Source organism: Triticum aestivum, chromosome 3B (genome assembly GCF_018294505.1).
Source record: "Triticum aestivum cultivar Chinese Spring chromosome 3B, IWGSC CS RefSeq v2.1, whole genome shotgun sequence".
Lineage (NCBI taxonomy): Eukaryota > Viridiplantae > Streptophyta > Magnoliopsida > Poales > Poaceae > Triticum > Triticum aestivum.
Window position 1 is genome coordinate 755,226,150 of NC_057801.1, and position 26,641 is coordinate 755,252,790.

General features: G+C 46.4%; 3 non-coding genes and 1 pseudogene across 3 annotated transcripts; all 4 read right to left on the reverse strand.

Annotated features, from left to right (window-relative positions):
- Positions 1-3,650: 3,650 nt before the first annotated feature.
- LOC123073188 (small nucleolar RNA snoR8a) lies at positions 3,651-3,735 on the reverse strand. The gene has a single exon (XR_006435640.1). It is a non-coding gene; the product is annotated as a small nucleolar RNA snoR8a (small nucleolar RNA).
- A 214-nt stretch (positions 3,736-3,949) lies between these two features.
- Positions 3,950-4,034, reverse strand: LOC123073185 (small nucleolar RNA snoR8a). Its single transcript, XR_006435638.1, has one exon. It is a non-coding gene; the product is annotated as a small nucleolar RNA snoR8a (small nucleolar RNA).
- Positions 4,035-4,321: 287 nt separating this feature from the next.
- LOC123073153 (small nucleolar RNA Z101) lies at positions 4,322-4,415 on the reverse strand. The gene has a single exon (XR_006435607.1). It is a non-coding gene; the product is annotated as a small nucleolar RNA Z101 (small nucleolar RNA).
- A 444-nt stretch (positions 4,416-4,859) lies between these two features.
- On the reverse strand, positions 4,860-4,937 carry LOC123073155 (uncharacterized; annotated as a pseudogene).
- Between the last annotated feature and the right edge of the window lie 21,704 nt (positions 4,938-26,641).

Sequence of the window (26,641 nt, forward strand, 5' to 3'; positions counted from 1 at the left end):
ACAAGATTATGTAGTACTGATGTATGAACCACTGCACATGCCTAGTAGTAGGAGCACTGCGTATGTTCAAGTGGCTGCCGTGTTTCACACTCCTCCGTTGTAAGAGTGGAAACGCTTGCTGTAATCATTTTTTTCTTCAGAAAAACAGTGGACACGCTCTACCGTGCGGATCCTCCTCTAGCCATGCACTAAATTAGTCACTTTCTCTGACGTGTGGGACAGCCGACACCTGGGTCCACCAGCCAGGCACTAAATTACTCCGTAGTAGAGTGACAGTAGACTACCCCGATCGAAGCGCCGCAATAATGCCCAATGAGCCGTCAAATCAGAAAACCCCCTCCTTTCCAGTAGTAAGTTGGACGGACGAAGCAACCATCATTTCACTCTTCTCTCTCAGCTTCCTCTCTTGAAGAAAACCCCCACTCGCTTCGCTTCTCCCTCATCTTGTTCCTCCTTTAACTCTTCTCTCTCAGCATCCTCTCTTGGATGGACGCTGCAGCACCGGCCGACATGATGTCTATGGCTCTGGCCAAAACCGTCGAGGCTCATGGTACGAAGAAGCGCAAGCACCCCGCCGAGACTACCGCAGACAAGCTCAAAGCCATCGCCCCTCTCCAAGCCCCCCTCTCTGGGATCCCTCATTAAGCAAGTTAAGGTAGTATCTCTCGTTGACGATCTTTTTCTCGATCTTGATCGTGTTTTTTCATATAACACACAGTACTAGTACTGGTAGTACAACTTTCTGGGTGATATTGCATGTGATTTTTGTGTGCGAAATGACGTTTCCAAATTCCTCTTTTGACCAAAACATGCGAGAGGTTGACACTGATTTCTTGTAGATTACTTTCAACTACTCCCTCTATCCCAAATTTCTTGTCTTAGATTTGTCTAGATACAGATGTATCTAAAACTAAAATGTGACTTGATACATCCGTATCTAGACAAATCTAAGACAAGAATTTTGGTACGGAGGGAGTACTTTATGAACATCAATGCTACCTTTTTAGAGGGTATATTTGCCTCAGTAACTTGTGTTATGGATATTGCAAGTACTTTATGAAGACAAGTTCTAGTGTGTTTGTTCACTCATTTCTGTGCGTATATGTAGTCATATATGGAGTATAATATCGAAAATCATCTTATATTTCTGAACGGAGGTAGTAATAAAATATGGTTTCTGTTTGAATTAGAACAAGGTCCACGGTGGAGATGAAGTTCTCAAAGTCATGCCATGTGAACTGGAAGACCTAAGGATGAGTTCTACTGCTAAACTATCCAGCTGTTGTGTCCTTGTTGCCACGTGTCCTGAACTAGTGTTTTCATGTAGCATTGTTGTCAGGCGTGTTCTTGAGGATGTACTTGACCACAACAATTTCCTGGCTGTGCCTTCGATTACGAAGGGTGTGGTTCTTGTAAAGCTTCCCAACAAATCTGATGCGGCCTGTCTTCATCATCATGTTTATGAGTGGAAAGACCACTCTGTTAGGTTCTCCAAGGTTGATGAGATGGTGATGGTGCATGTAGACATCTCTCACGAAGTCCATGGCCTAGTCAGTTATGCGGGGTTCATCCCGTAGGTCGGTGGCAAGAAATAGTCTGCAGAGTTTAATTAGTGCAACTTTGCTTGTCTGTAGTAAGTACTATTGTTTAGTACTTGATTTGTGTTTGTGAACCCTGTATTGTTTATTAGTACTGCCGCTTTTGGTGTGTGGTCAGTCCTGAGAACGGTCTATGTTAATGTCTGTCTACTCAATTCAGTCTGTATATTTTGACGTATCCAGATCATATTTTTTTGAGGACGATTTATCAATTATGGTTACACTCCAATATCTGTATGCATTGCAGGGTTTATTGCACCCACCAGGATTTCAAGTCCCATGGATGTCTGGTCCATATGATTTGTCACCACCTTTGGACTTTCCTACTTGTGGGAGTATGTGGGGCCCCTGCATGCCACCTATAGTTGGACGATCAATCTTCTGTTTAGTACTTTGACATAGTGATTTCCTAGTAAGGATTCACTCGTGTCACATCAAGTCAATCTTATTGATTTACTGTCTAAATCTTATTGATTTAATGTCATGTTTTCTTTCTTTTCCTGCCATTTACAATGCAGGTTTTTCCATGTGGCATTCATCACAGAATAAACCGTTTGGTTTGCTTTACAATGGCTAATTTTGCAGGTTTCACTTCTTATGTCGTGTCAGTAATGAAGGCACTGTCCATCACTTATATTACTAGACAAAATTGGATCAGTCTGTTGTCTGAGTACAAGTTGAATCCCTATGATGAGCTGCAGTTTGGTTTAACAGAAACGCCACAATTAGTCCTTCTCGCGTTTAAAAGAAATGAAGAAAAAAACTGGATCAGGGTCACGGATCCTAGTCAAGTTAGAAAGCTGATCATAGCAGCCCAGACACGATCGTCGCTGTCTCGCACGTCGGTACCACCTTTAGCAACGGATCGAGCACCGACAGTTTCTCTAGCACTGACAGCGGCAACAGCTCAGTCCGATCTAGCTGAGGATTGGGCACCGACCGTGTCAATGGATCAGTCTGATCTATCGGAGGATCGGGCATCGACACCCGCACCAGCTCTACAACGAGCGCCATCTTCGGTAGCAGCGGCGGCTTCGGCATGTGCACCAACACTTGCACCTGCATCTGCTTCGGCCCGTGTAGCGGCAACTGAACGAGCAGTTGCACCGGCAACAGACTAGGCTGCAGTTTGCACTTCATATACCAAAGTCCTTACAAAAACCGACATGTCCACCTTCTTGGTAAGCATTGGCTGCCCAAGTGCTTCGTTCTTTTTTCTTTCTATGTTGTTTCACATGATTCACTGTGTTGATCTAACTGTTTGGGTATGTCTTCTTGTTTGCAAACAGAAAATTCCTAGAGCAACGAGGGAGTTGTTCAACAATCCGGGCGACCGCGGCCAAGTTTCTCTTACCATGCGCAGCCTTGGTGTGAATGAACCTGCTCAATATACCATAAGTAAAAAGGATGGTCGCATGATGATTGATGCTAAAGGATGGTCAAGGTTCAATGTCAACATCGAACTTTCTCGGCAAGGAGAGCTGGTCCAAATCAACTTTGAAATTCTTCAGCAGCAGCACGCAATTGCCGAACTAATCTATCCTACGAGAGATTCTGATGTAATAATCTGGCATGGTGAAACAAGTGTCATGTGTGTATAAGTAGTACGGCAATATTATTTATCACATGGTATATTGTTGATAGAATTGCAACTCTCATTGCTGGTTAGGAACTGTCGTTCGATTTCATTCCAACAGCTGCCGTTCTTTATTCAATTTTGTGCATTCGCCTTGCGACAGCATCTAAAACCAGCGCCATACCGATCGCTTGCAATATGAAAAGCACTGAGGTAGAACACATGGGCCCCCAAACATGCAGGGTGGACCTGCGGCCCAAAGTCCAGAACCGTGAGCCTGTCTAAGTATTATATTCTCAGCTGACCTCCCCATAAAAAAGTTGAACCCCCATAAAGCCCGTGCGTTGCATGTAACATCAAGATGCATTTGTATGAAAGCAAGAAATGTATGAAACACTCCATTGCAAATTAGTTATTACAACCAAGAAATGTATGAAACCAAAAAAAAGCAGACTGAACAAGAACGAATGGTTTATAGGTGCTCATAGTCTATGGGTGTATAGGAGTCATTCACGAGGATATCCCATTAGTATGAGGAATGTTTTATAATCACTACACAACTGCAACCACTAGCAACAAGAATAAAGCATTTACCAAATCACACGAGCTTAAAAAACATTGAATTGGATAACAAAGCTCAAGTCAATTAAATATATGACAAATCTAAAAGTTCAACGGATGCAGGTAAACATTTGGTCCAAACACAAAACAAACTTCCCAACAAATAAACACAAAAAACAAGTCTCCGATGAAACCATAAAAATAATGGTTTGTTAGTGCTCAGATTCTATGAGTGTATAGGAGTCATTCACAGGGATCTCCTGTCAGTACAAGGAATTTTTTATAATCACTGCACCACCAATGGTTCAACTCGCTGAATCAGAAATACTAGAAGAACTGGAATTATACTAGATAAAAAACATAAAAAATGATAGAATAACATAGAATAACTGGAATCTATGGACAAAGATTAAACTGGAATCTCTGAGCAGAGATCCACCTAGACATTTTTTGGGTCCAATTACCACCAGAGTTGTAAAAGTGGTGCACATTGTGTTAATATATTATTATCAGTATAATCTCATCCTCATTGCGCTCAAAAGCTACAAATGAAGAAACAAGAACACAACATAAGTGAACATTACCAAGGATGCATCAGATATCCAAGGTGAAAAGAGTCACATCACAAAGACGCCCTAGACGCAAATTACCCATAAAACTTGTTTCCTCACTTACATCAATATTTCTCTTCCAACAAACAACAACGAGAATAATGAAAGACTAAATCCAGGAGAAATGGCAACCAGAAAAAAAGAATGTCAGATAGGCAAAGAATGACAAGGCTTGCAGCATAGCCTAAGGTTACCCATTGCTGCATCCACATCTACAAGCCCAATGGATAATTCATTTTAGTTGAGGCTCAATACTAAGATCATTCCTAATTTCCAAGCTAATAGCTTTGTGGTTTAATTTTAAATGAAACTAAATTATTTCCTCAGTAACTAGATAGGGACTATGATCAGATTCGGTTCGAAATTTAGGCCATCAAGCATGCCAATAAAACCATAGGGAAATTAATCATTCAAAATAACCATCTCTTGAACACATGAAATTAATTTGCCAAGGACTAAGCGAGAAAACAAAGGCAAGAAGAAAACAAATTTTTATTTTTTGTGGAATCGAGAGGATGATCTGATCCGCTTCATTATTGAGGCCATCATGTCAGCATATCAAACCAACAGGGAAATTAATCTCATCCATCAACAACACTCCTTTCAACAAAAAAAGAAAAAAAGGGCAGCCCGGTGCATTTAACTCTCGCTTGCGTAGGGTCCAAGTATTGTACATAGTCTTTCCTTACATTTCTGCAAGAGGCTATTTCCAGGACTTGAACCCATGCTCTCATGGTCATAATGCGGCAGCTTTACCACTACGCCAAGGCTCCCCTTCCAACAGCAAAAAGAAACTGACCAACAAATTAAAAAAAGAGAAACTAGACAAACCGGCAAAGTGTTATTTCTGCATCAACAATATGAGCAGACATATAGGGTCTAGAGCCAATGACTAAAAAAGGAAATGTGTTCATGAACTGAACAAGGAGGAGCAAAGCCTGCACTCACTCACACAGAAAGACTTGGGCGGAACCCGCATGCATGAGTTTGAGATCATTGATGGCCTTGGCATGCATGAACTTGTTATGGACGCCTGTTGAACCCAAATGCAAAAGAAATGACATCAGCACACAAAAAAGCCTCTGAAAACAGAAACAAGGATGGGGTTCTTCCTTGCTTTCTTACCTAACAAGCTGTCAAGGCGGAGCTTTAGGAGGTGGCCCTCATACACAAGGCAAAGCTCTCCCCTCCTCAATGGGCACCTGCTGCTGCGAATCGAACCAAAACAAGAAATTAATGGCCATGGAATCAAATTAGAGGAAAAGAACAAGATTAGGAGAAACTAGGGTAGAGAAGCTAGGAATTCAGCCCAGTGGCATCAATAGATCAATCAAGTAGTGAAACAAACCAATCCCAGCACAGATTTCACGGTGGTTTTGTTTCACAACAACAACAACAACAACAAAAAAGAATGTAGGCAGAATAGAGCAGAGCATCGATAAGTTCCTTAGGTAAACAATTGTGTTTTAACACAGCACTACTAGGGAAAACCCTATACACAGAATCTTAGCAGCAGCGTGGCTCAAAAAGGAGCGCTGCTGCTACTTAGCAGTAGCGCGGGTGTGTAAAACCCGCTACTGACAAGTGTTTACCAGTAGCGCGCTTGGTGTTACCCGCGCTGCTACAAATATTGGCCGACGGTGCCCCTCAAACTCCATTTAGCAGCAGCGCGGTGCCGCATGCTGTGCTAGTGCTAAAGCTTTAGTAGTAGCGCGGTTTTTCTGAGGTCGCTGTTGCTAATTTTCAAATTGGACACATTTTTTGTCCCGGATAGCAGTAGCGCTTCAGCCGAAAGTGCGCTGCTGCTACTTTCTTATCAGCAGCGCGTTTTACATCCCGCGCTACTGCTAATCTGCACCAACCCACCACCTTTTCCCCACCCGTCCCCTCCCCTCCCCCTCCTCCTCTTCCCTTTCCCCTACCTCCCACATCCTCCCACTCTCACTCTTCTTCTTCCTCAACACTTCTCCCCCATTACTCTCCCTCTTCTACCTACCTTTCTCTCTCTTCATTACTCCTACCTAACTACACCATCTCCATTAATGCATATCCTTTCTCTTTTTCCTTCCCCCTCCACTAGTTTAAGTTGTCTCCTCCCAAATTAGGTAGCTAGGTAGATGTAGCATTTAGTTAAGTGACCTATTTGCCCCCTAACTAGATCTATCTTTGTCAAGAAGAGCTTTGTGCACTTTTGATCTCCCTACATCATCATCTCACCGTGTGCTCGATCTCGAGATAGAGGTGATTAAAATTTCATGCTTTTGCAAAATGGAAATATGTTTATGTGTGTGTGATATGTTTATGGAAATTGTGTGTGTGGCATGAGTTAACGCCAAATTGTGCTTTTGAGTTGCCTATGTTTTGCCGAAATGTCGATTTATTTCCGTTTCGGCGAATTCCGAGCAAACTCTAGATCTATATATGTCCTATTTTTAAGGAAGGTCATGCCGAATTTTTGTATGACTTTGATGCATGCACGCATTTTTATAATCAATTTGTTTATTATTACCATGCAGAGTTGACGATGGTCAGTGGAACGATGGTGGACAGGTGGTTGCGGTCGGCGGTGCAGGACATGAAAGAAAATAACCGGACAGAGGTTTTATGTCCGTGTTGAAAATGCAAAGGAATAGTTTGGCTCGACCCCCATGACGATGGTCGTGTCGAAGTGCACCTGCTCATGACTGGTTTCTTGGATGGCTATACTCGGTGGATAATTGAAGATGAGGATGACGATGTTGAGGATGCCGACAGGGCAAGCAATGATGGCACGGGGCAAGACGAAGAGATGATCGATAATGGCAGCGGGGAAGAGGCCGTACATGGTGGCAGAAAAGGGGCCGGAAATGGCGGAGGAGAAGGGGCAGGACATGGCGGCGGAGAGAATGACATGGACTCCACGCAACAGAGTTCATCGGTAGTAAGTTCAATTGTGCGGGACCCTCATGTTCAAGAATTGCTTCTCAAGGAGACGAGTACTGATAGAGCTGCTTCAAGAGAGGAGGCTAAGATGGAGCAACTGGTGGTAGACTCGAACACTCCATTTTATGATGGTTGCAATCCTGAGGTGACCCGCTTGAGTTTCACGCTCCAACTCCTGAAGACAAAGGATAAAAAAAATGGACCGACACTAGCCTTGATGAGCATCTTAAGTACCTAAAGGATGTTCTTCTCGCGGGTAATCTATGTCCTACTAGTGTTGATGAGGCCAAGAAGATCGTGTGCCCTCTTGATCTGCTACACGTTAGATACCATGCATGAGACACGATTGCATAATTTATCGAAAGGAGCACGCGGAAAAAACAAGTTGTCCGGTTGTAGCGACCAAATAGTCTGATCTCTGTGCATCCATGTCATCCCTGGATCAGTAATGCTGACACACACAGTACTTGAAGGATTTATAACAGAGTAGCAATCACACACTTATTACATCGAATGTCTCAAAAGAGAACTTATTACAAATAATGTGGCTCAAGGCCATCTAATAACGATAACAGCGGAAGGCTTGGAAGATAAGCGAGTCCATCAACTCCAACGGCATCACTGAGTATAGAACCACGACCTAAAAACTCCTTACTTGTCGTTTGAAAAGTCTGCAACATGAATTTTGCAGCCCGAAACGGGTCAGCACATGGATTATGCTGGCAATGTAACACATAGAGAGTAATGAAAGAATAATACTATACTACATGCATATATGGCTGGTGGAAAGCTCTATGGTTATAGTTTTGCATAAAGCCAAATTTTCCCTACTGCAAAGGAATAACATTTTATTTAACTATCATGGTGGTTGTTAAACATTGAGAAGCACCACAGGAATCTGCTACTTTGCCATCTGCCACGGCGGACAGCAAAGGCATGGATGGCGGACAGCAAAGACCTTTGCCGTCAGCCGCGGACGGCAAAAGGTGACGGCAAAGTAGGGGACGGCAAAGAGCTTCGTTGCCGTCTACTTTGGGCAGCTGACGGCAAAGGGGCCTTTGCCATCAGCAGCGAATGGCAAAGAAGACGGACGGCAATAAATGCGTTGTTACTCCGTTAGGTGGTTAACGGCAGGCCTTTGCCGTCCACTGCGGACGGCAAAGCCTTTGCCGTCAGCTGCTGATGGCAAACTGACCAAATTGGTCAGCCTCCCAGGAAGCACAGTTGCCTGCCACGTGGCCTCTTTGCCGTCTGCTGCTGATGGCAAAGAGCCCTTTGCCGTCGGTGGCAGACGGCAAAGAGCCTGCATATTGTCTCTTTTTTCTGATTTTTTTAATCCAACAATTTTCACAGCAAATATATATGACATATATAGATATATTTCCATATCACATATCCAGCACATAAGTTTCATATCACATATCACATCAGTTTCATCCATACACATTGTTCATACATAAGCAAGTTCCATCCATACACATTGTTCATACATAAGCAAGTTCCATCCATATACATATTACAATGCAAAGTTTCATCAAGATAGCAAGATCTATCATAGCAAGCTAGATACAGTGCAAAGTTTCATCAAAGGAAAAGCAAGCACTCCATCATAGCAAGCTAGCTTCCATGAAGTGAATGAAATCTGCAAAATGGTAAATAAGAAAGTTAGAAATAGGTGACTAGAACAAGAAGAAGACTAGAACAAGAAGTATATGTCATTTATGAGCTAACTTAGGTGAAATGGATCATATATGAGCTAACAAAGTTGAAATGGGTTGTTTATGAGCTAACTTAGTTGAAATGGATCGGGGTCTCGGGGTCGGGGTCTCGGGTCGGGGTGCCGTGTCGATGTCGGGTCAGGCTCGGGGTCGGGGTGTCGGTGTCGGGGTCAGGGTCGGGGTGTCGGGGTCGGGGTCTCGGGGTCGGGGTCTCGTGTCGGGGTGCCGGGTCGGGGTCGGGGTGCCGTGTCGGGTCGGGGTTTTTTCCTCTTTTTTCCTTTTCTTCTTCTTCCTCTTCTTCCTTTTCTTCCTTTTTTTCATTCTTCTTCTTCTTCTTCTTCTTCCTCCTTTCCTTTTTCCTCTTCTTCTTCTCCTCCTCTCCTCTTTTTTCTTCTTCTTCTTCCTCTGCTTCTTTTTTCTTCTCCTCCTCCTCTTCTTCTTCTTCCTTTCCTTTTTCCTCTTCTTCTTCTCCTCCTCTCCTCTTTTTTCTTCTTCTTCTTCCTCTTCTTCTTTTTTCTTCTCCTCCTCTTCTTCTTCTTCCTTCCCTTTTTCCTCTTCTTCTTCTCCTCCTCTCCTGTTTTTTTTCTTCTTCTTCTTTTTCTTTCCAAAAACTGAACTAAACCTAAAACTAAACCTAAATCTAAACCTAAAACTAAAACTAAAACTAAAACTAAAACTAAACTAAAACTAAAACTAAACTAAACATAAACCTAAAACTAAAAAAAGAAAAAAATGAAAAAACTAAATCTAAACCTAAAACTAAACTAAAACTAAACCTAAACCTAAAACTCAACCTAAAACTAAAACTAAAACTAAATCTAAACTAAACGTAAACCTAAAACTAAAAACAGAAAAAAAAAAGGAAAAACAGAGGAGGTAGAGCTCACCTGGGCTGGTGGAGGAGGTGGCCGGTGGAGGAGGGGGGCGGGGCGGCCTGGGGCGGCGGCGGCGGGCCCGGGGTGGTGGGGCGCAGGGGGGGGGGCGCGGCGCCGGGGGGCGCGGCGTGGCGGCGCCGAGACGGCTGGGCGGCGGGGGCGACGGGGTGTGGGCCGGTGGGGCGACGGCGCCGGGCGGCAGTGGTGACGGGGCGGGGGGCCGGTGGAGGAGGGGGCGGGGCGGCCTGGGGCGGCGGCGTCGGGCCCGGTGCGGTGGGGCGCGGGGGGGGGGGCTGGGGCGCCGGGGGGCCGGGGCGCAGCGGCGCCGAGATGGCAGGGCGACGGGGCGGGGGGCCGGTGGGGCGACGGGGCGGGGGCCGGTGGGGCGGCGGGGCGGTGGGGTGGCCGGGCGGCGGCGAGTGCTGGGGGCGGCGGCGCGCGTGTGGGAGCAGGAGAGAAATAGAGAGAGAGGGCGGGGTGGGGCGCGCCGTTAGATATGTTGAATGTTTGCCGTCCGCCCTCTTTGCCGTCCGCTTTTTTGCTCTTTGTCGTCTGCTAGCAGACGGCAAAGAGGGGGGACGTTAAGTATTTTTTAAACAGCTCCTCAGTGGGGCCCCCTCCCTATTTGTCATCTGCTAGCGGACGGCAAAGATTCTTTGCCCTCAGCTAGTGGACGGCAAAGAACAGGCTGATGGCAAAGGCTTTCTTTGCCATCAGTCAGTTCTTTGCCGTCTGCTTTCGGGTAGCTGATGGCAAAGAGCTTCTTTGCCGTCTGCTAGCTGACGGCAAAGAGCTGGCAGATGGAAAAGTAGCTGATTCCAGTAGTGAAGGGTACTCCAACTCAATCCAAATTAAGCATCCTCATTAAACCCAACAATATTAATTAAGTAACATGATGAGATTCACATGATAATCCAAGTACTAGATACTCAAAACGTCCATAACCGGGGACACGGCTAACCATGATTAGTTTATACACTCTGCCGAGGTTTGCGCACTTTTCCCCACAAGACTCGATCTCCTCCGTTTGATTTCTCGCACTACATGGTGTTTGAGAAACAGATGACCGAGACACAGTCTTTCAGAAGCATTAACTCTCTACTCCGGGTAGACCGTACCAACCTACATCCCCTACATCTGCTAGTCTACCTCTTCAAGAGCTCGCGCAACTTAATCAACTATGCTAGAGCCCATATTAGCTTGCGGCTGCACACGGAAGTTTCTATTATGAATAATCTCATGATCCCTTTGAGCCTGGGTGGCGGTCCATAGGAGAATCACACGGTACCCCGGGATTTCCAAAAAACCGGCAACACTGGGTTCCCCAGGTGCCTCAATCCACCCAGATGTGAATTTATGTTGCCACCTTAAGTAAACCATTAAATTTAAACAATCTCACATCTGTCATGGATATACTCACCCAATCCACGTCTACTAGTATAGCATGGCAATATAAGGAAACATAGAAGTAACTCCCGAAGGTTTGATAATAAACAGGTAATAGGTTCTACCTCATCTACTTCCCAAACCCACATATTAATCAGATCATAATCACACAATTGTTTGAGGATTGATCTAATGCAATAAAACCGGGTAGTAAAGAGGTATGATCAAAGTGTTACTTGCCTTGCTAATGATCCGTGAAACCTAGAGATTCGAAGTAGCAAGCGGCGCACTCCGGGTACTCTATCGCAAACAAACAAGCATACAATAAGCACTCATCTAATGCACAGGTAAAACTCAAATAAGAGATCTAACCAAAAAGTTCAACTTAAGAACTCCGGTTTGCAAAAAGAATCAAATCAAACGAAGCAACGAAATTCAAACGGCGAAAGAAACAAGCTTCGTTTACTAATCTAGACCTAAGTCAAATTTTACAGTAGCAAAAACTTGTTTGAGTTGGTTAAACAGAAAGAGGGTTTGGAGACGAAACTCTAGGCGGTTGAATCGCCTGATTCCGATAAACGAGCGAAAAGTTATACTAAAACGAAAATCGGATCAGAAATCACGATCAGAAATAATCGCGGAAAATCTGGAAAAAAAGAAAAACGGACGAACAGGCTAACGAACGAACGTTCGCTGTCACATCCCTAGCTGCTGGTAGTGCTCTAGGCTAGCTCATGTGTGCATCATGTTTAAATTTTCGAAACTTGAACTGAGGAATTTTGGAAGCCTCAAAAACTTAAATAAAAGAGGGGCAAAAACCCTAGAAATCTCATTCATTGCTCCAAAATGCTCTTCTTAAATGTTTGATAATTTTTGGTAAGGGTTCTGGTCCCAACCAAAATATTGAACATTTTTAAGGATTTATTTTTGGGACTTTGGATTTAATTCATTAGCTATTTGAATTTGAATTATATTCATATAATTAGAATATAATTTCAAATACCCCTGATATATTTTATAAGCTTTTGGAAAAGTCCATTTAGCAATATAAAATATTCAGAGGAGTTTTTGGCACTGTTTGAATTATTTTAAATTCAAAACAGTGGCAAAATAAATTAAATAAACAAAACAGGAGAAAAAATAAAAAGAACAGAAGCCTACCTGGGCCACTTACCTGTAGCCGGCCCAGCTGGCCAGCTCCTCCCGCTGGCCCAGCCCACCGCCGCCTCCCTCCCCTGTCGCCTTCCTCCTCTGCCAGGAGGACGGGCACGCGCCCGGCGCGCGCGGCCACGCGCCCCGGCCACCTCCTCCCTGCCTGGCTGCCTCCTCCTCCCCTGGTCCCTCCCGCGACGCCACGCAGTCCCCGACCCCCTCTCCCTCTCCCTCTCTCCCGCGTCCTCATCCTCTCCCCGGAACCCTCTCCCCCCCCTCCTCTGTTCTCCTCACCGAGCGGAGCCCGTCGCCGCCGCTCGCCATAACCACGGCCACCGGGCCTCCCTCGCTCCCCCGACTAGCCCAGAGGCTCCGCCTCGACCCCCTCTTCCCTCTCCACCGACCCACGGCCCTCCGGAAGCCCTGCAACGCCGCCACCATCGCCGTTCCGTCGCCGGCCACCGAAGCTCACCGCTGTCGATTCGCCGCCTCCGACGCCTCCCCGAGCTCCCCGAGGCCACCGTCGCAACCCCTGTGAGCTCCGCCACCGTTTCCCCCTCTTTCCCTCTTCGTTTGGTTGCCGTAGCCGTCGCCCCCTTGATGACCGAAACCCGCCGCCGTCTGTGATCGCCGCCGACGTGCCTCCGGCCACCTAGTGGCCCGGCTGTCGTGCTCAGCTTCCTCCCCGCGCTGCCTGGAACACGTAGGTGCCCCGCACGAGCCTCCCCGGCCACCGTAGCGTCAACCCCGAGCTCGCCCGAGCTCCGGCGACCGCCACGCTCGACGCCGGTGACGACTCCGGCCATCTTAGGCCCAGCCGCTGCCACTACTCGACGCGGACGAGCGCCCGCGTCACGTAGACGCTCTCCGCCGGCCATTTGGTCGCCGGAGGAGGAAACCCGCACCCCTCCGCCGTCTCTGGCTCCGCCGGCGACGAGTCGCGGGTCAACTCCGGCGAGTTGACCCAGGTTTGACCTTCCCCGAGTGTCACTAACGTGTGGGCCACCCCCCCCCCCCTGACATTTTAGTTAGTATTAGTTTAACACTAATTAACCTAGGTTAGTTAGCTGATTAGTCGCTGACCAGTGGGCCCCGGCCCCACAAACAGTTTAGTTAGAATTAACTTAAGGCTAATTAACTTGGTTAATTAGTTGTGTCACTGACCAGTGGACCCCACTGGTCAGGTTTGACCTGAATCTGCCCCGTTGACCTGATGACGTCAAGGTGATGTCATGCTGACGCATTAAATGATTTTCTGGATTTAAAATAAATCAGAAAATCCAGAAAATTGTATAAACTTCTAAAATTCATAGAAAATTAACCGTAACTCCAAATTAAATAAATTATATATGAAAAATTATCAGAAAAATTCAAGGAATCCATCTGTACCATTTTCATGCATGTTAGAACAACTTATAGCTGCTGTTTAGCACAAATCAATTAAATGGCATTTGAATAATCACATATGGAGTTTGAATTTGAATCTTGTATTCAAACCAACTTCATTTAATCTGTTGCTAGTTGCATTAGCTCAAAACACATTCATTTTGCCATGTCATGATCATGCATCATATTGTGCATTGCATTGATTGTGTTCCCTTCTGTGTTGCCGGTATTGTCCCCTCTCGATAGACGTGATACCGATGATGTGATCGTTGACACTGATGAAGACTCAATGCTATCTTCAGAAGTGCCAGGCAAGCAAAACCCCCTTGTTCATTCCGATACAATCCCACTCTCTCGCTCCTGCTCTCTTTTACTGCATTAGGACAACACCGATTCATCTGTTACTTGCTGCGGTAGCTGAACCCCTTTATCCTTTGCATGACCTGTCATTGCCACAGTAAATAGATGAAACCCACTAGCATGAGTAGGAGTTGTTTGAGCCCTGTTGTGCCTACTCATTCATGCTTGTTTGTCATGCCTGCTACTGCTTAGAGTTGAGTCAGGTCTGATTCATCGGGGATGAATCAGAGGCGTGTGAACTGTCCTACTGTGTGTGAGCTAAGTGTGTGAACACGATTTGGTAAAGGTAGCGGTGAGAGGCCATGTAGGAGTACATGGTGGGTTGTCTCATTGCAGCCGTCCTCAGGAACTGAGTTCTGTGTTTGTGATCCATGATTCAGCTACTACCACGCATTGGGCCCAAAACCAATGGACCCTCTCGACTTCTTAATCACCCTTGTCCTCTGTCCAGGAGATGCAAGTAGTTTCTGGTGTTTGTAGTATGCTGGAGGCCGTGCACAGCGCTGACCGTAGGGGTGGGCTGTGATGCGGTAGGCACGTGGCCGGGTAAACTGGGCGCCCGTTTGGTGTCACGGAACCCTGTTCACATCGTTTGGGCTGTGAGCGAAACTCCGGCCGGATCTCCTCATGGATGGAACTCGAATAGGCAATAAACCTGGACTAGAGACTCGAGTGTTTAGGCAGGCCGTGGCCGACACCCACGTTGGGCTTCCGCTTGAAGGTTGCCGAGTACATGTCGTGTAAACGGCGGTAAGTGGTGAGAGCGTGTGTGAAGAAGTACACCCCTGCAGTGTTAACATCATCTATTCGAATAGCCGTGTCCGCGGAAAAGGACTTCTGGGTTGCTTATATCAGTTCATAAACAAGTGAAAGTGGATACTTTAAAATGCGCAAGATAAGCGTGAGTGCTATGGATGGCGTTCTCGTAGGGAGACGGGAGCGGATCCATAGTGGTGTATTGATATGGTGAATATGTGGACTCGTGTGCGCCACCTCAAAAGAGTCGCTTGCAGTCGTAGTTTAGGATAGCCACCGAGTCAAAGCTGGCTTGCTGCAGTCAAAATCCACCATCCCCTTTGTTGATAATGATGCATATGGAGTTAGTTCTGATGTAAGTCTTGCTGGGTACATTTGTACTCATGTTTGCATATTTTATGTTTTTGCAGAGAGACTTCAGTCTCACTAGTAGTTCCGCTTGGACTTCGATGTTTAGCTTGATACCTCAGCTACGATCTTGTGCCCTCGGCAGGATCTGATCGATAGTCAGGCTTCTCAGCCTTTTTCATTTATAGATGTCTGTACTCAGACATGATAGCTTCCGCTTGTGCTTTGACTTGTATGCTCTGATTGTTGGGTCATGAGACCCATGTTTGTAATGTCTCGCTCCTCGGAGCCTATTGAATAAATTACTTGAGTCGTAGAGTCATGTTGTGATGCCATGTTGTATCTGCACATATCGAGCATATTGTGTGTATGCTATTGAAATGCTTGGTATGTGTGGGATCTGACCATCTAGTTGTTTATCTTTAGTAGCCTCTCTTACCGGGAAATGTCTCCTAGTGTTTCCACCGAGCCATGGTAGCTTGCTACTGCTCCGAACACTTAGGCTGGCCGGCATGTGTCCTTCTTCGTTCCTGTGTCTGTCCCTTCGGGGAAATGTCACGCGATGAATACCGGAGTCCTGTTAGCCCGCTACAGCCCGGTTCACCGGAGTCCTGCTAGCCCAGTGCTACAGCCTGGATTCACTCGCTGATGACCGACACGTTCGATGCTGGGTCATGGATGCCTGTCCCTGTAAGTTTGTGCCACTTTGGGTTTACGACTAGCCATGTCAGCCCGGGCTCCTTATCATATGGATGCTAGCGACACTGTCATATACGTGTGCCAAAAGGCGCAAACGGTCCCGGGTAAAGGTAAGGCGACACCCGTGGGAATACTGTGCGTGAGGCCGCAAAGTGATATGAAGTGTTACATGCTAGATCTATGTGGCATTGAGTCGGGGTCCTGACAGCGCTGGTATCAGAGCCTGACTGCCTGTAGGTTTACCAAGCCAAACTGGTCGAAGTTGAGTCTAGAAATTCTTTAGTTATATAAGGGAATTGATTGTGGGATGGAACGTAAGGCTCTTTTTACTCCTTATACTTTATGCCCTTCTGATCTGAGTCATCATCTTCTCTTCTACGGGGATTAAGAACTAGGCTATCTTTTCTTTCTATCAGGATCACGTGTTACTAAACCGTAGACTTATAGATTGTTGGACTTAAGCCTCGTTTCAGTTCCTAGTACTTCTGTGTGTTAATTATTGATCTCGAGACCTTGATATTGTGCTTCTGAGTGGTTATGCCACCATTTTTGTGAATGTCTCAAATCTTTTCTGAGCATTTACAGCCGTTATGCTGTCCGAGTCATTCCAGGTTTCTAAATAGTCTGATGCATTTGCAAAATCCTTTCCCTCTGGTTTCGATGTTCCTTTATGCCAGCTCAATCACACTAATTGTTGAGTTGAGGTATTCTATTGCCTTGACCTTATGTTGGAGTTACTATTATGACCCTAGGTGTCTCAGGGGATCATCTAGTAGTCTAGCCATGATTTATGTTCCAGTGTGATGACTCTGGCCGTCATTATCGAAAGCATCCCGTGATGCCATTTAGTAGTAGGTATTCTATCCCTGGGTTTTGAACCCGAGATTCACCCTACTTGCTTCATGTTGATAGTTTTGCTCGTTCCTTTAGGATATTAGTAACCTTTGCATTAGTCCTCGATGTTCGTGGTATTCCTTTCTTCCAAATACTATGAACCGCTTATGGCAGATGTTCCTCGCTGATCGAAAGATCACAATCAGAGTGCTCTCGATGGGTTCTCGATTCTACATTGTGACTCTGCCAGTTCTACCTTTCTGCATGGGTTATCCGGAAGAAATATGTTGAATTCGTTCGACATGCTAGTCCATGCATCCACAACTTGGAAAATCATATGTTCTTTTGAGTTGTCCCTCTTTAGTTGTTTTCTGGCCCTCGTCTATCAATTGATAGTCAAGAGTATGCGTGCATTCGTTCGTCGATGCCTATTACCCTTGTGGTCCGCCAAGCCATTCTATTTCAGAATGAATAGGAGAAACAAACTCTAGTACCTCATCCATATTTAGGATTGGGTCAAAGTACTTGTGTTCCGCAGATCAAGTTACAATCCAGCTCCTGGTCTGCTCTACCCTGAAGTATTACCTTCTTTATACCAGGAATATCATGGGAATTGTACACCATCTTATGAATTCTTGACGCAGTAATACTTCTGATCATCATTGATAATTTCTCGGTTTCCGTGTTATTGTAACCGGAATGCCGACAAATGAATCATGGCGTGTGAAATCAATACTCCCAGCAACCTCGTTGCTTGGTAGTTAAAGGATAATAATTTCATTCTTAGTATGTTGGTTTTTGAATCATCCTTCTAAGACTGATCGTGCTACCTAGTCCTTATTTCGGTGCACCCTTCGATTGATGAGTTAGGATCTTGTCAAGTCCTCACTCATTTGATCATATCGTCTTGCCCTGAAAAGCAAGATTGTTCTCGAGCTTAGTAACATACCGGTGGTTCGTGATTTTCTGAATATCTTCTCAGAAGTATTACCAGGTTGTCACCTGACCGCTATGTTGAGTTCGTGATCAAGTTGGTTTATTCCTGTAAACCACCCCTTCTCCAAGAATCCGTGTTGGATACCCTGAGCTAGTTGGATAAGCTAAACAACAACTTGGAGAGCTGGAAGATAAAAGCTTGTCCGACTTAGTTCATGTTAAGGGATATCTTTTTGTGTGTGTGTGTGTGTTGAAGAAAGATGATATCTTCATCAATTGGTCCTTGTGAACAATTGTTGGATCTATTGTCTTACCCAAACCTTTGATTGAGTATGGGCTATCATCCAATCAGACCAGAACCAACGATATTCGTAATGTTGTCTTATTCGTGGTTGATCCCTCGAGCATACACCATTACATCTTTGGTCTGACCAATGCTATCACCGTGTTCACTTAACTATGGAATTCCTTTTAAAAGGAAACCTAGATGAATTGTTGTTGAGCCATTGGCAACATCCTTATCTCCTCCATGATTTTGTTGAACATTAAGCTAGTGTTGGAAACTTTTGAAAGCATTTCTTCATGCTAACTCATGAATTATTTGTTTGATGAAAGGAGTGACTTCCTCTTATACACGTGCATTTGGTGAAAGTTGCCGCCGTGGATTTGAGAAAGTTAGTTTTGCTTCCTCTGGAATCATCCCAAGTCAGTCATGCATACGTGCAAAGTATTCTGTGGTCTGGAGACTTGCAACCTTCATTCCATATGTGTTCCGAGCACACCAAGCCACTGATTGAGTTGTTCAAAGATAAAGGAGTCTGTCCAAGGTGAACTCTTTGGACTTCCACGCGTGGAGACTTCGATGTCATTAATGATGGTTCCCCCTCCTGAACTCGGTAGTGTTTTATTATAAGACTACTTTGTGGTCATGCTTGTCTTGGACAACATGTTCACATGTTTGTAGCAGAACCAGCTCATGTTTTGGAGCTTGCTATCGTAGTTCATCTCCCGAGAATCCCGCAACGTCATCTCGTCGATTTGTGTTGCAAACTTTCATTTTTCTTCCTAGACTTGATAAGTCTGGAATATCCTGACACCAACCAGATCTAAATCTCAGGCAGATATGATGGTTTGGAACTTTTCCCAAGAACTATAGTATTGGTCCCTCGATAACTGGTAAAGTGAATGTCGTGGCCAACACACCCAGCCGGAAGACCTATTATTGTAGTATCTTGATTGAGGAAGTTGGCCACCTCCCCATAGGGATTTCGTAGGATTTACTCCCTAGTTGCCCCTATGGATTTTGAGATCCCGAAGTCCGACCTTTTACTTGATGTCCTAGATACCAGACCATTTCTATGAATGGGTTACACTAGCACATCAAGGAGAACATTAGAAGCGGAGTGCTAAATGTCTCTCGGTCGATCATCCAGATTTTGTTTCCTTGGCCTCACTAAGATGAAATCTGAGAAGGTGTTATCTTTCTTTGCATCTGCATCCTCCATCACCATTCATCATGGTAGTAGGTTGTGTTACCGGACCCTTGACATGGATGTTGGTAAAACCTTGATGAATATGGAAATGCTCAAGTTCTTGAGAGCACGCACAAGCGCTACGAGTTATCATCGGCACTAACTGGGATTCCTCTCAGTTTCCTCGGCAATGCTATGATCTTTTCAAACAGTGAATTCACTCTCCACTGTTGGGTTCTTCCCCAGTTACCGGAATCATTCCCAGCATTTGCATTTTGTTCCCAGCTTGCACCGCCAATGTGCCATTCCACCATGGGTCTCTTCCATTTCCGGTGATAAGCAAAATCATCCATTACGTTGTCTTCAACAAGGTAATCCACATCATCCAAGTCTGAGTATGCCATTCTACCGACCCCCGCCAATCGATTGTTGTGATTTGCCTTAGGCTGATATAGAGAGTCTCAATGATCTCTATATCAAAGGTAATTCTTTTTGCCACTTAAGGGGAGATATCTACGAGCCACGGTTCCGAAGGTGTCTCGTTGTGGTATCATGGCAACTCAACTCCTCGCTACGTTGACAACCGTTCACCACCTTATTAGGTGTGGAATCGTTGTCCACCTAGTGAACCTTCGTCATCCGTTTCTCTCCACCCCTCTTGATGTGTATCTCGTGTCTCAACCCAAGAGATGGTTCTATGTCTCATTCCGTGAGTTAGTCCTGAGTTGTTCGATCTTCGAGGAGATCGACCCTTCTAGAGTCTCCTCCTTCCCTCCGTGTCATGTTGACATGATTTTCTCAGAGCAAGACTTCAAGACAAAGATGGTGAATGAATCAACGTTCAACTGAAGTGCACCCTGGATCGTGAAGATTATACAAGTTTGCGTTTCCCCTTCATCTTACCCTACGCTTGAATCTCGAGACGAGATTCTTGTTTAGTGGGGGTGAGTTGTCACATCCCTAGCTGCTGGTAGTGCTCTAGGCTAGCTCATGTGTGCATCATGTTTAAATTTTCGAAACTTGAACTGTGGAATTTTGGAAGCCTCAAAAACTTAAATAAAAGAGGGGCAAAAACCCTAGAAATCTCATTCATTGCTCCAAAATGCTCTTCTTAAATGTTTGATAATTTTTGGTAAGGGTTCTGGTCCCAACCAAAATATTGAACATTTTTAAGGATTTATTTTTGGGACTTTGGATTTAATTCATTAGCTATTTGAATTTGAATTATATTCATATAATTAGAATATAATTTCAAATACCCCTGATATATTTTATAAGCTTTTGGAAAAGTCCATTTAGCAATATAAAATATTCAGAGGAGTTTTTGGCATTGTTTGAATTATTTTAAATTCAAAACAGTGGCAAAATAAATTAAATAAACAAAACAGGAGAAAAAAATAAAAAGAACAGAAGCCTACCTGGGCCACTTACCTATAGCCGGCCCAGCTGGCCAGCTCCTCCCGCTGGCCCAGCCCACCGCCGCCTCCCTCCCCTGTCGCCTTCCTCCTCTGCCAGGAGGACGGGCACGCGCCCGGCGCGCGCGGCCACGCGCCCCGGCCACCTCCTCCCTGCCTGGCTGCCTCCTCCTCCCCTGGTCCCTCCCGCGACGCCACGCAGTCCCCGACCCCCTCTCCCTCTCCCTCTCTCCCGCGTCCTCATCCTCTCCCCGGAACCCTCTCCCCCCCCCCTCCTCTGTTCTCCTCACCGAGCGGAGCCCGTCGCCACCGCTCGCCATAACCACGGCCACCGGGCCTCCCTCGCTCCCCCGACTAGCCCAGAGGCTCCGCCTCGACCCCCTCTTCCCTCTCCACCGACCCACGGCCCTCCGGAAGCCCTGCAACGCCGCCACCATCGTCGTTCCGTCGCCGGCCACCGAAGCTCACCGCTGTCGATTCGCCGCCTCCGACGCCTCCCCGAGCTCCCCGAGGCCACCGTCGCAACCCCTGTGAGCTCCGCCACCGTTTCCCCCTCTTTCCCTCTTCGTTTGGTTGCCGTAGCCGTCGCCCCCTTGATGACCGAAACCCGCCGCCGTCTGTGATCGCCGCCGACGTGCCTCCGGCCACCTAGTGGCCCGGCTGTCGTGCTCAGCTTCCTCCCCGCGCTGCCTGGAACACGTAGGTGCCCCGCACGAGCCTCCCCGGCCACCGTAGCGTCAACCCCGAGCTCGCCCGAGCTCCGGCGACCGCCACGCTCGACGCCGGTGACGACTCCGGCCATCTTAGGCCCAGCCGCTGCCACTACTCGACGCGGACGAGCGCCCGCGTCACGTAGACGCTCTCCGCCGGCCATTTGGTCGCCGGAGGAGGAAACCCGCACTCCTCCGCCGTCTCTGGCTCCGTCGGCGACGAGTCGCGGGTCAACTCCGGCGAGTTGACCCAGGTTTGACCTTCCCCGAGTGTCACTGACGTGTGGGCCACCCCCCCTGACATTTTAGTTAGTATTAGTTTAACACTAATTAACCTAGGTTAGTTAGCTGATTAGTCGCTGACCAGTGGGCCCCGGCCCCACAAACAGTTTAGTTAGAATTAACTTAAGGCTAATTAACTTGGTTAATTAGTTGTGTCACTGACCAGTGGACCCCACTGGTCAGGTTTGACCTGAATCTGCCCCGTTGACCTGATGACGTCAAGGTGATGTCATGCTGACGCATTAAATGATTTTCTGGATTTAAAATAAATCAGAAAATCCAGAAAATTGTATAAACTTCTAAAATTCATAGAAAATTAACCGTAACTCCAAATTAAATAAATTATATATGAAAAATTATCAGAAAAATTCAAGGAATCCATCTGTACCATTTTCATGCATGTTAGAACAACTTATAGCTGCTGTTTAGCACAAATCAATTAAATGGCATTTGAATAATCACATATGGAGTTTGAATTTGAATCTTGTATTCAAACCAACTTCATTTAATCTGTTGCTAGTTGCATTAGCTCAAAACACATTCATTTTGCCATGTCATGATCATGCATCATATTGTGCATTGCATTGATTGTGTTCCCTTCTATGTTGCCGGTAATTGTCCCCTCTCGATAGACGTGATACCGATGATGTGATCGTTGACACTGATGAAGACTCAATGCTATCTTCAGAAGTGCCAGGCAAGCAAAACCCCCTTGTTCATTCCGATACAATCCTACTCTCTCGCTCCTGCTCTCTTTTAATGCATTAGGACAACACCGATTCATCTGTTACTTGCTGCGGTAGCTGAACCCCTTTATCCTTTGCATGACCTGTCATCGCCACAGTAAATAGATGAAACCCACTAGCATGAGTAGGAGTTGTTTGAGCCCTGTTGTGCCTACTCATTCATGCTTGTTTGTCATGCCTGCTATTGCTTAGAGTTGTGTCAGGTCTGATTCATCGGGAATGAATCAGAGGCGTGTGAATCTGTCCTACTGTGTGTGAGCTAAGTGTGTGAATACGATTTGGTAAAGGTAGCGGTGAGAGGCCATGTAGGAGTACATGGTGGGTTGTCTCATTTCAGCCGTCCTCAGGAACTGAGTTCTGTGTTTGTGATCCATGATTCAGCTACTACCACGCATTGGGCCCGAAACCAATGGACCCTCTCGGCTTCTTAATCACCCTTGTCCTCTGTCCAGGAGTTGCAAGTAGTTTCTGGTGTTTGTAGTATGCTGGAGGCCGTGCGCAGCGCTGACCGTAGGGGTGGGCTGTGATGCGGTAGGCACGTGGCCGGGTAAACCGGGCGCCCATTTGGTGTCACGGAACCCTGTTCACATCGTTTGGGGCTGTGAGCGAAACTCCGGCCGGATCTCCTCATGGATGGAACCCGAATAGGCGATAAACCTGGACTAGAGACTCGAGTGTTTAGGCAGGCCGTGGCCGACACCCACGTTGGGCTTCCGCTTGAAGGTTGCCGAGTACATGTCGTGTAAACGGCGGTAAGTGGTGAGAGCGTGTGTGAAGAAGTACACCCCTGCAGGGTTAACATCATCTATTCGAATAGCCGTGTCCGCGGAAAAGGACTTCTGGGTTGCTTATATCAGTTCATAGACAAGTGAAAGTGGATACTTTAAAATGTGCAAGATAAGCGTGAGTGCTATGGATGGCGTTCTCGTAGGGAGACGGGAGCGGATCCATAGTGGTGTATTGATATGGTGAATATGTGGACTCGTGTGCGCCACCTCAAAAGAGTCGCTTGCAGTCGTAGTTTAGGATAGCCACCGAGTCAAAGCTGGCTTGCTGCAGTCAAACTCCACCATCCCCTTTGTTGATAATGATGCATATGTAGTTAGTTCTGATGTAAGTCTTGCTGGGTACATTTGTACTCACGTTTGCATATTTTATGTTTTTGCAGAGAGACTTCAGTCTCACTAGTAGTTCCGCTTGGACTTCGACGTTTAGCTTGATACCTCAGCTACGATCTTGTGCCCTCGGCAGGATCTGATCGATAGTCAGGCTTCTCAGCCTTTTTCATTTATAGATGTCTGTACTCAGACATGATAGCTTCCGCTTGTGCTTTGACTTGTATGCTCTGATTGTTGGGTCATGAGACCCATGTTTGTAATGTCTCGCTCCTCGGAGCCTATTGAATAAATTACTTGAGTCGTAGAGTCATGTTGTGATGCCATGTTGTATCTGCACATATCGAGCATATTGTGTGTATGCTATTGAAATGCTTGGTATGTGTGGGATCTGACCATCTAGTTGTTTATCTTTAGTAGCCTCTCTTACCGGGAAATGTCTCCTAGTGTTTCCACCGAGCCATGGTAGCTTGCTACTGCTCCGGAACACTTAGGCTGGCCGGCATGTGTCCTTCTTCGTTCCTGTGTCTGTCCCTTCGGGGAAATGTCACGCGATGAATACCGGAGTCCTGTTAGCCCGCTACAGCCCGGTTCACCGGAGTCCTGCTAGCCCAGTGCTACAGCCTGGATTCACTCGCTGATGATCGACACGTTCGATGCTGGGTCATGGATGCCTGTCCCTGTAAGTTTGTGCCACTTTGGGTTTACGACTAGCCATGTCAGCCCGGGCTCCTTATCATATGGATGCTAGCGACACTGTCATATACGTGTGCCAAAAGGCGCAAACGGTCCCGGGTAAAGGTAAGGCGACACCCGTGGGAATACCGTGCGTGAGGCCGCAAAGTGATATGAAGTGTTACATGCTAGATCTATGTGGCATTGAGTCGGGGTCCTGACATTTGCTGTCTGCGAAAAAAACCGAAAATCGTTCGTTAAAATGAACGAACGAACGGGCGTTCGCTAAATAACTAAACCAGGAAAATAATAAAACCAATCTAAAAAACGCGGATCTAAAAGAAAAATCGTACGGTTTTCCGAAGAAAACCGGCGGCGGCGGCGGCTACCTCCGGCAAGTCCGACGAAGGCGTCAGTGGTGGTGGGCGGCTTCGGCGAGGCGGCGGGTCGGCGGCGGGGCGACGGGGTGCGGCGGGGCGGTGGCGTGCAGCGGCGAGGCGGCGGCGTGCGGGGCGGCGAGGTGTGGCGGCAGCGGGGCGCGACGTCGACGGCGACGTGCGGGATCCGGCGGTGGCGGCGCGGGTCTCGAGGCGGGCCGGGGCGACGGCTAGGGTTTCGGCCCGGGGCGGGCCGTTGGCCTTTAAAGGCCGCCCGGGCGCAGTGTCCAGGTCGGACACGGACCGGTAAGGCGGTAACCTCCTTTTAAAAAAACATTACACGCAGAAAAACAATTAAAAGAAATACTAAACTGACTCCAAAAATCCTGAAATAAATTTTCCCCGACTTCTAAAATCAAGACGGACAAGATGAACATTTATTTGGGGCCTAAATACAATTTTGAAAAACGCGCATTTTTCCTAAACTCAAATAAAATAACCATAAACTCCAAAATAAAATTTTATTTTATTTTGTTATTAAATCCTCAAGATTTATTTATTTTGGGAAAGTCATTTTATTCCCTCTCTCATATTTTCATAATAGAAATAATTGAAGATAAAATAAATAAAATAAATTATCCTATTTTCAAAATTTGAGAGAACTCAAATATGAAAATAACGAAATCCCCAACTCTCTCCGTGGGAGTTGCGTAGAATTTCTAGGATCGAAGCAAAATGCAATAAAATATGATATGCAATGATGATCTATGTATGACATTCCAAATCAAAAATTTGGGATGTTACACCGGTCTGCAATGCTTCTCGATACAAGAAGGCCGGGAAGAAATGTCCCCAGAAAGTTGTATGGTACTTACCGATCACTCCCGGTCTCCAGAGGTATTTTGTAGATCCCAAGGAAGCAAAGCTAATGCGCTGGCACACGGAGAGGAAGAAGCCTGACGATGGAGATGATCTGAAGCTAAGACACGTCAAGGATGGAAGCCAGTGGAGAGTGTTGAACAGCTTCTATCGGTATTTTGAATGTGATGCAAGGAACATTGTGCTCGGCGCGTGTACCAATGGCATGAATCTGTTTGGCAACCAGAACACCAACCACAGCACATGGCCCGTGTTTGTATGGATGTACAACCTCCCCCCTGGTTGTGCATGAAATCAAAGTACATTCACACGAGCATGCTTATTCAAGGGCCAGAACAACCAGGAAATAATATTAATTTGTATCTGGGGCTACTTCAAGAGGAGCTAGACACGTTATGGAAAACACCGGCCAAGACATGGGACGCCAGCAAAGGCGAGTATTTCATCATGAGAACAGCGCTGATCACGACAGTGCAGGACTATCACGGTTACAGATATGTGGCAGGCCAGGTGTGCCTTGGATAATGCGGATGCACGCGGTGCATGGATGATATGACATCTCAGCAGCTAACGTCAAGGAAAGATGGCGGGTCTAGGAAAATCATGTACATGGGTCATCAAAGATGTCTCGAACAGGAAGACCCATGGAGAAACCATGGAGATCTATTCAATGGTCACGCAGAGCATCGAGGACCTCCACGTAAGCGGAGCGGTGCCGAAATCGATGGGCTATTGAAAAACTGGAAGGAGTGCCCCGCGCCGGGAAAGACAATGAGAAAGGTGCCAGAGCCGCTGCTGAAGGTATGGAAGACGAGGTCTGTGTTCTGGGACTTGGAGTACTGGCACAAACTCGATACACCTCATTGCGTTGATCAAATGCATATCTGTAAGAATGTCCTTGAGAGCTTGCTCGCAACACTGATGAACATGCCGGATAAGACCAAGGATGGGCCGAAGGCAAGAAAAGACTTGCAAGATTTGAAAATCAGGGAAGATCTGCACATGTCGCCCCGTAAAATGTCAGAGAAGACAGAGACGGAGACAGAGGCATGGGAGAAGAAGGGCAAGAAAATAAAGAAAGAGGATTATTGCCCCCGTTATTGCTTCACCTTAAGTCAGGCCGAGATCGATCAATTCTTTAAGTGCCTTACCGGAGACAAACTTAGTTCCGGTTACTGTGGCAAGATAAGCAGATATCTAGACACGGATAAGAAAAGGTTCAGCGGGATGAAGTCCCAGGACTGTCATGTGA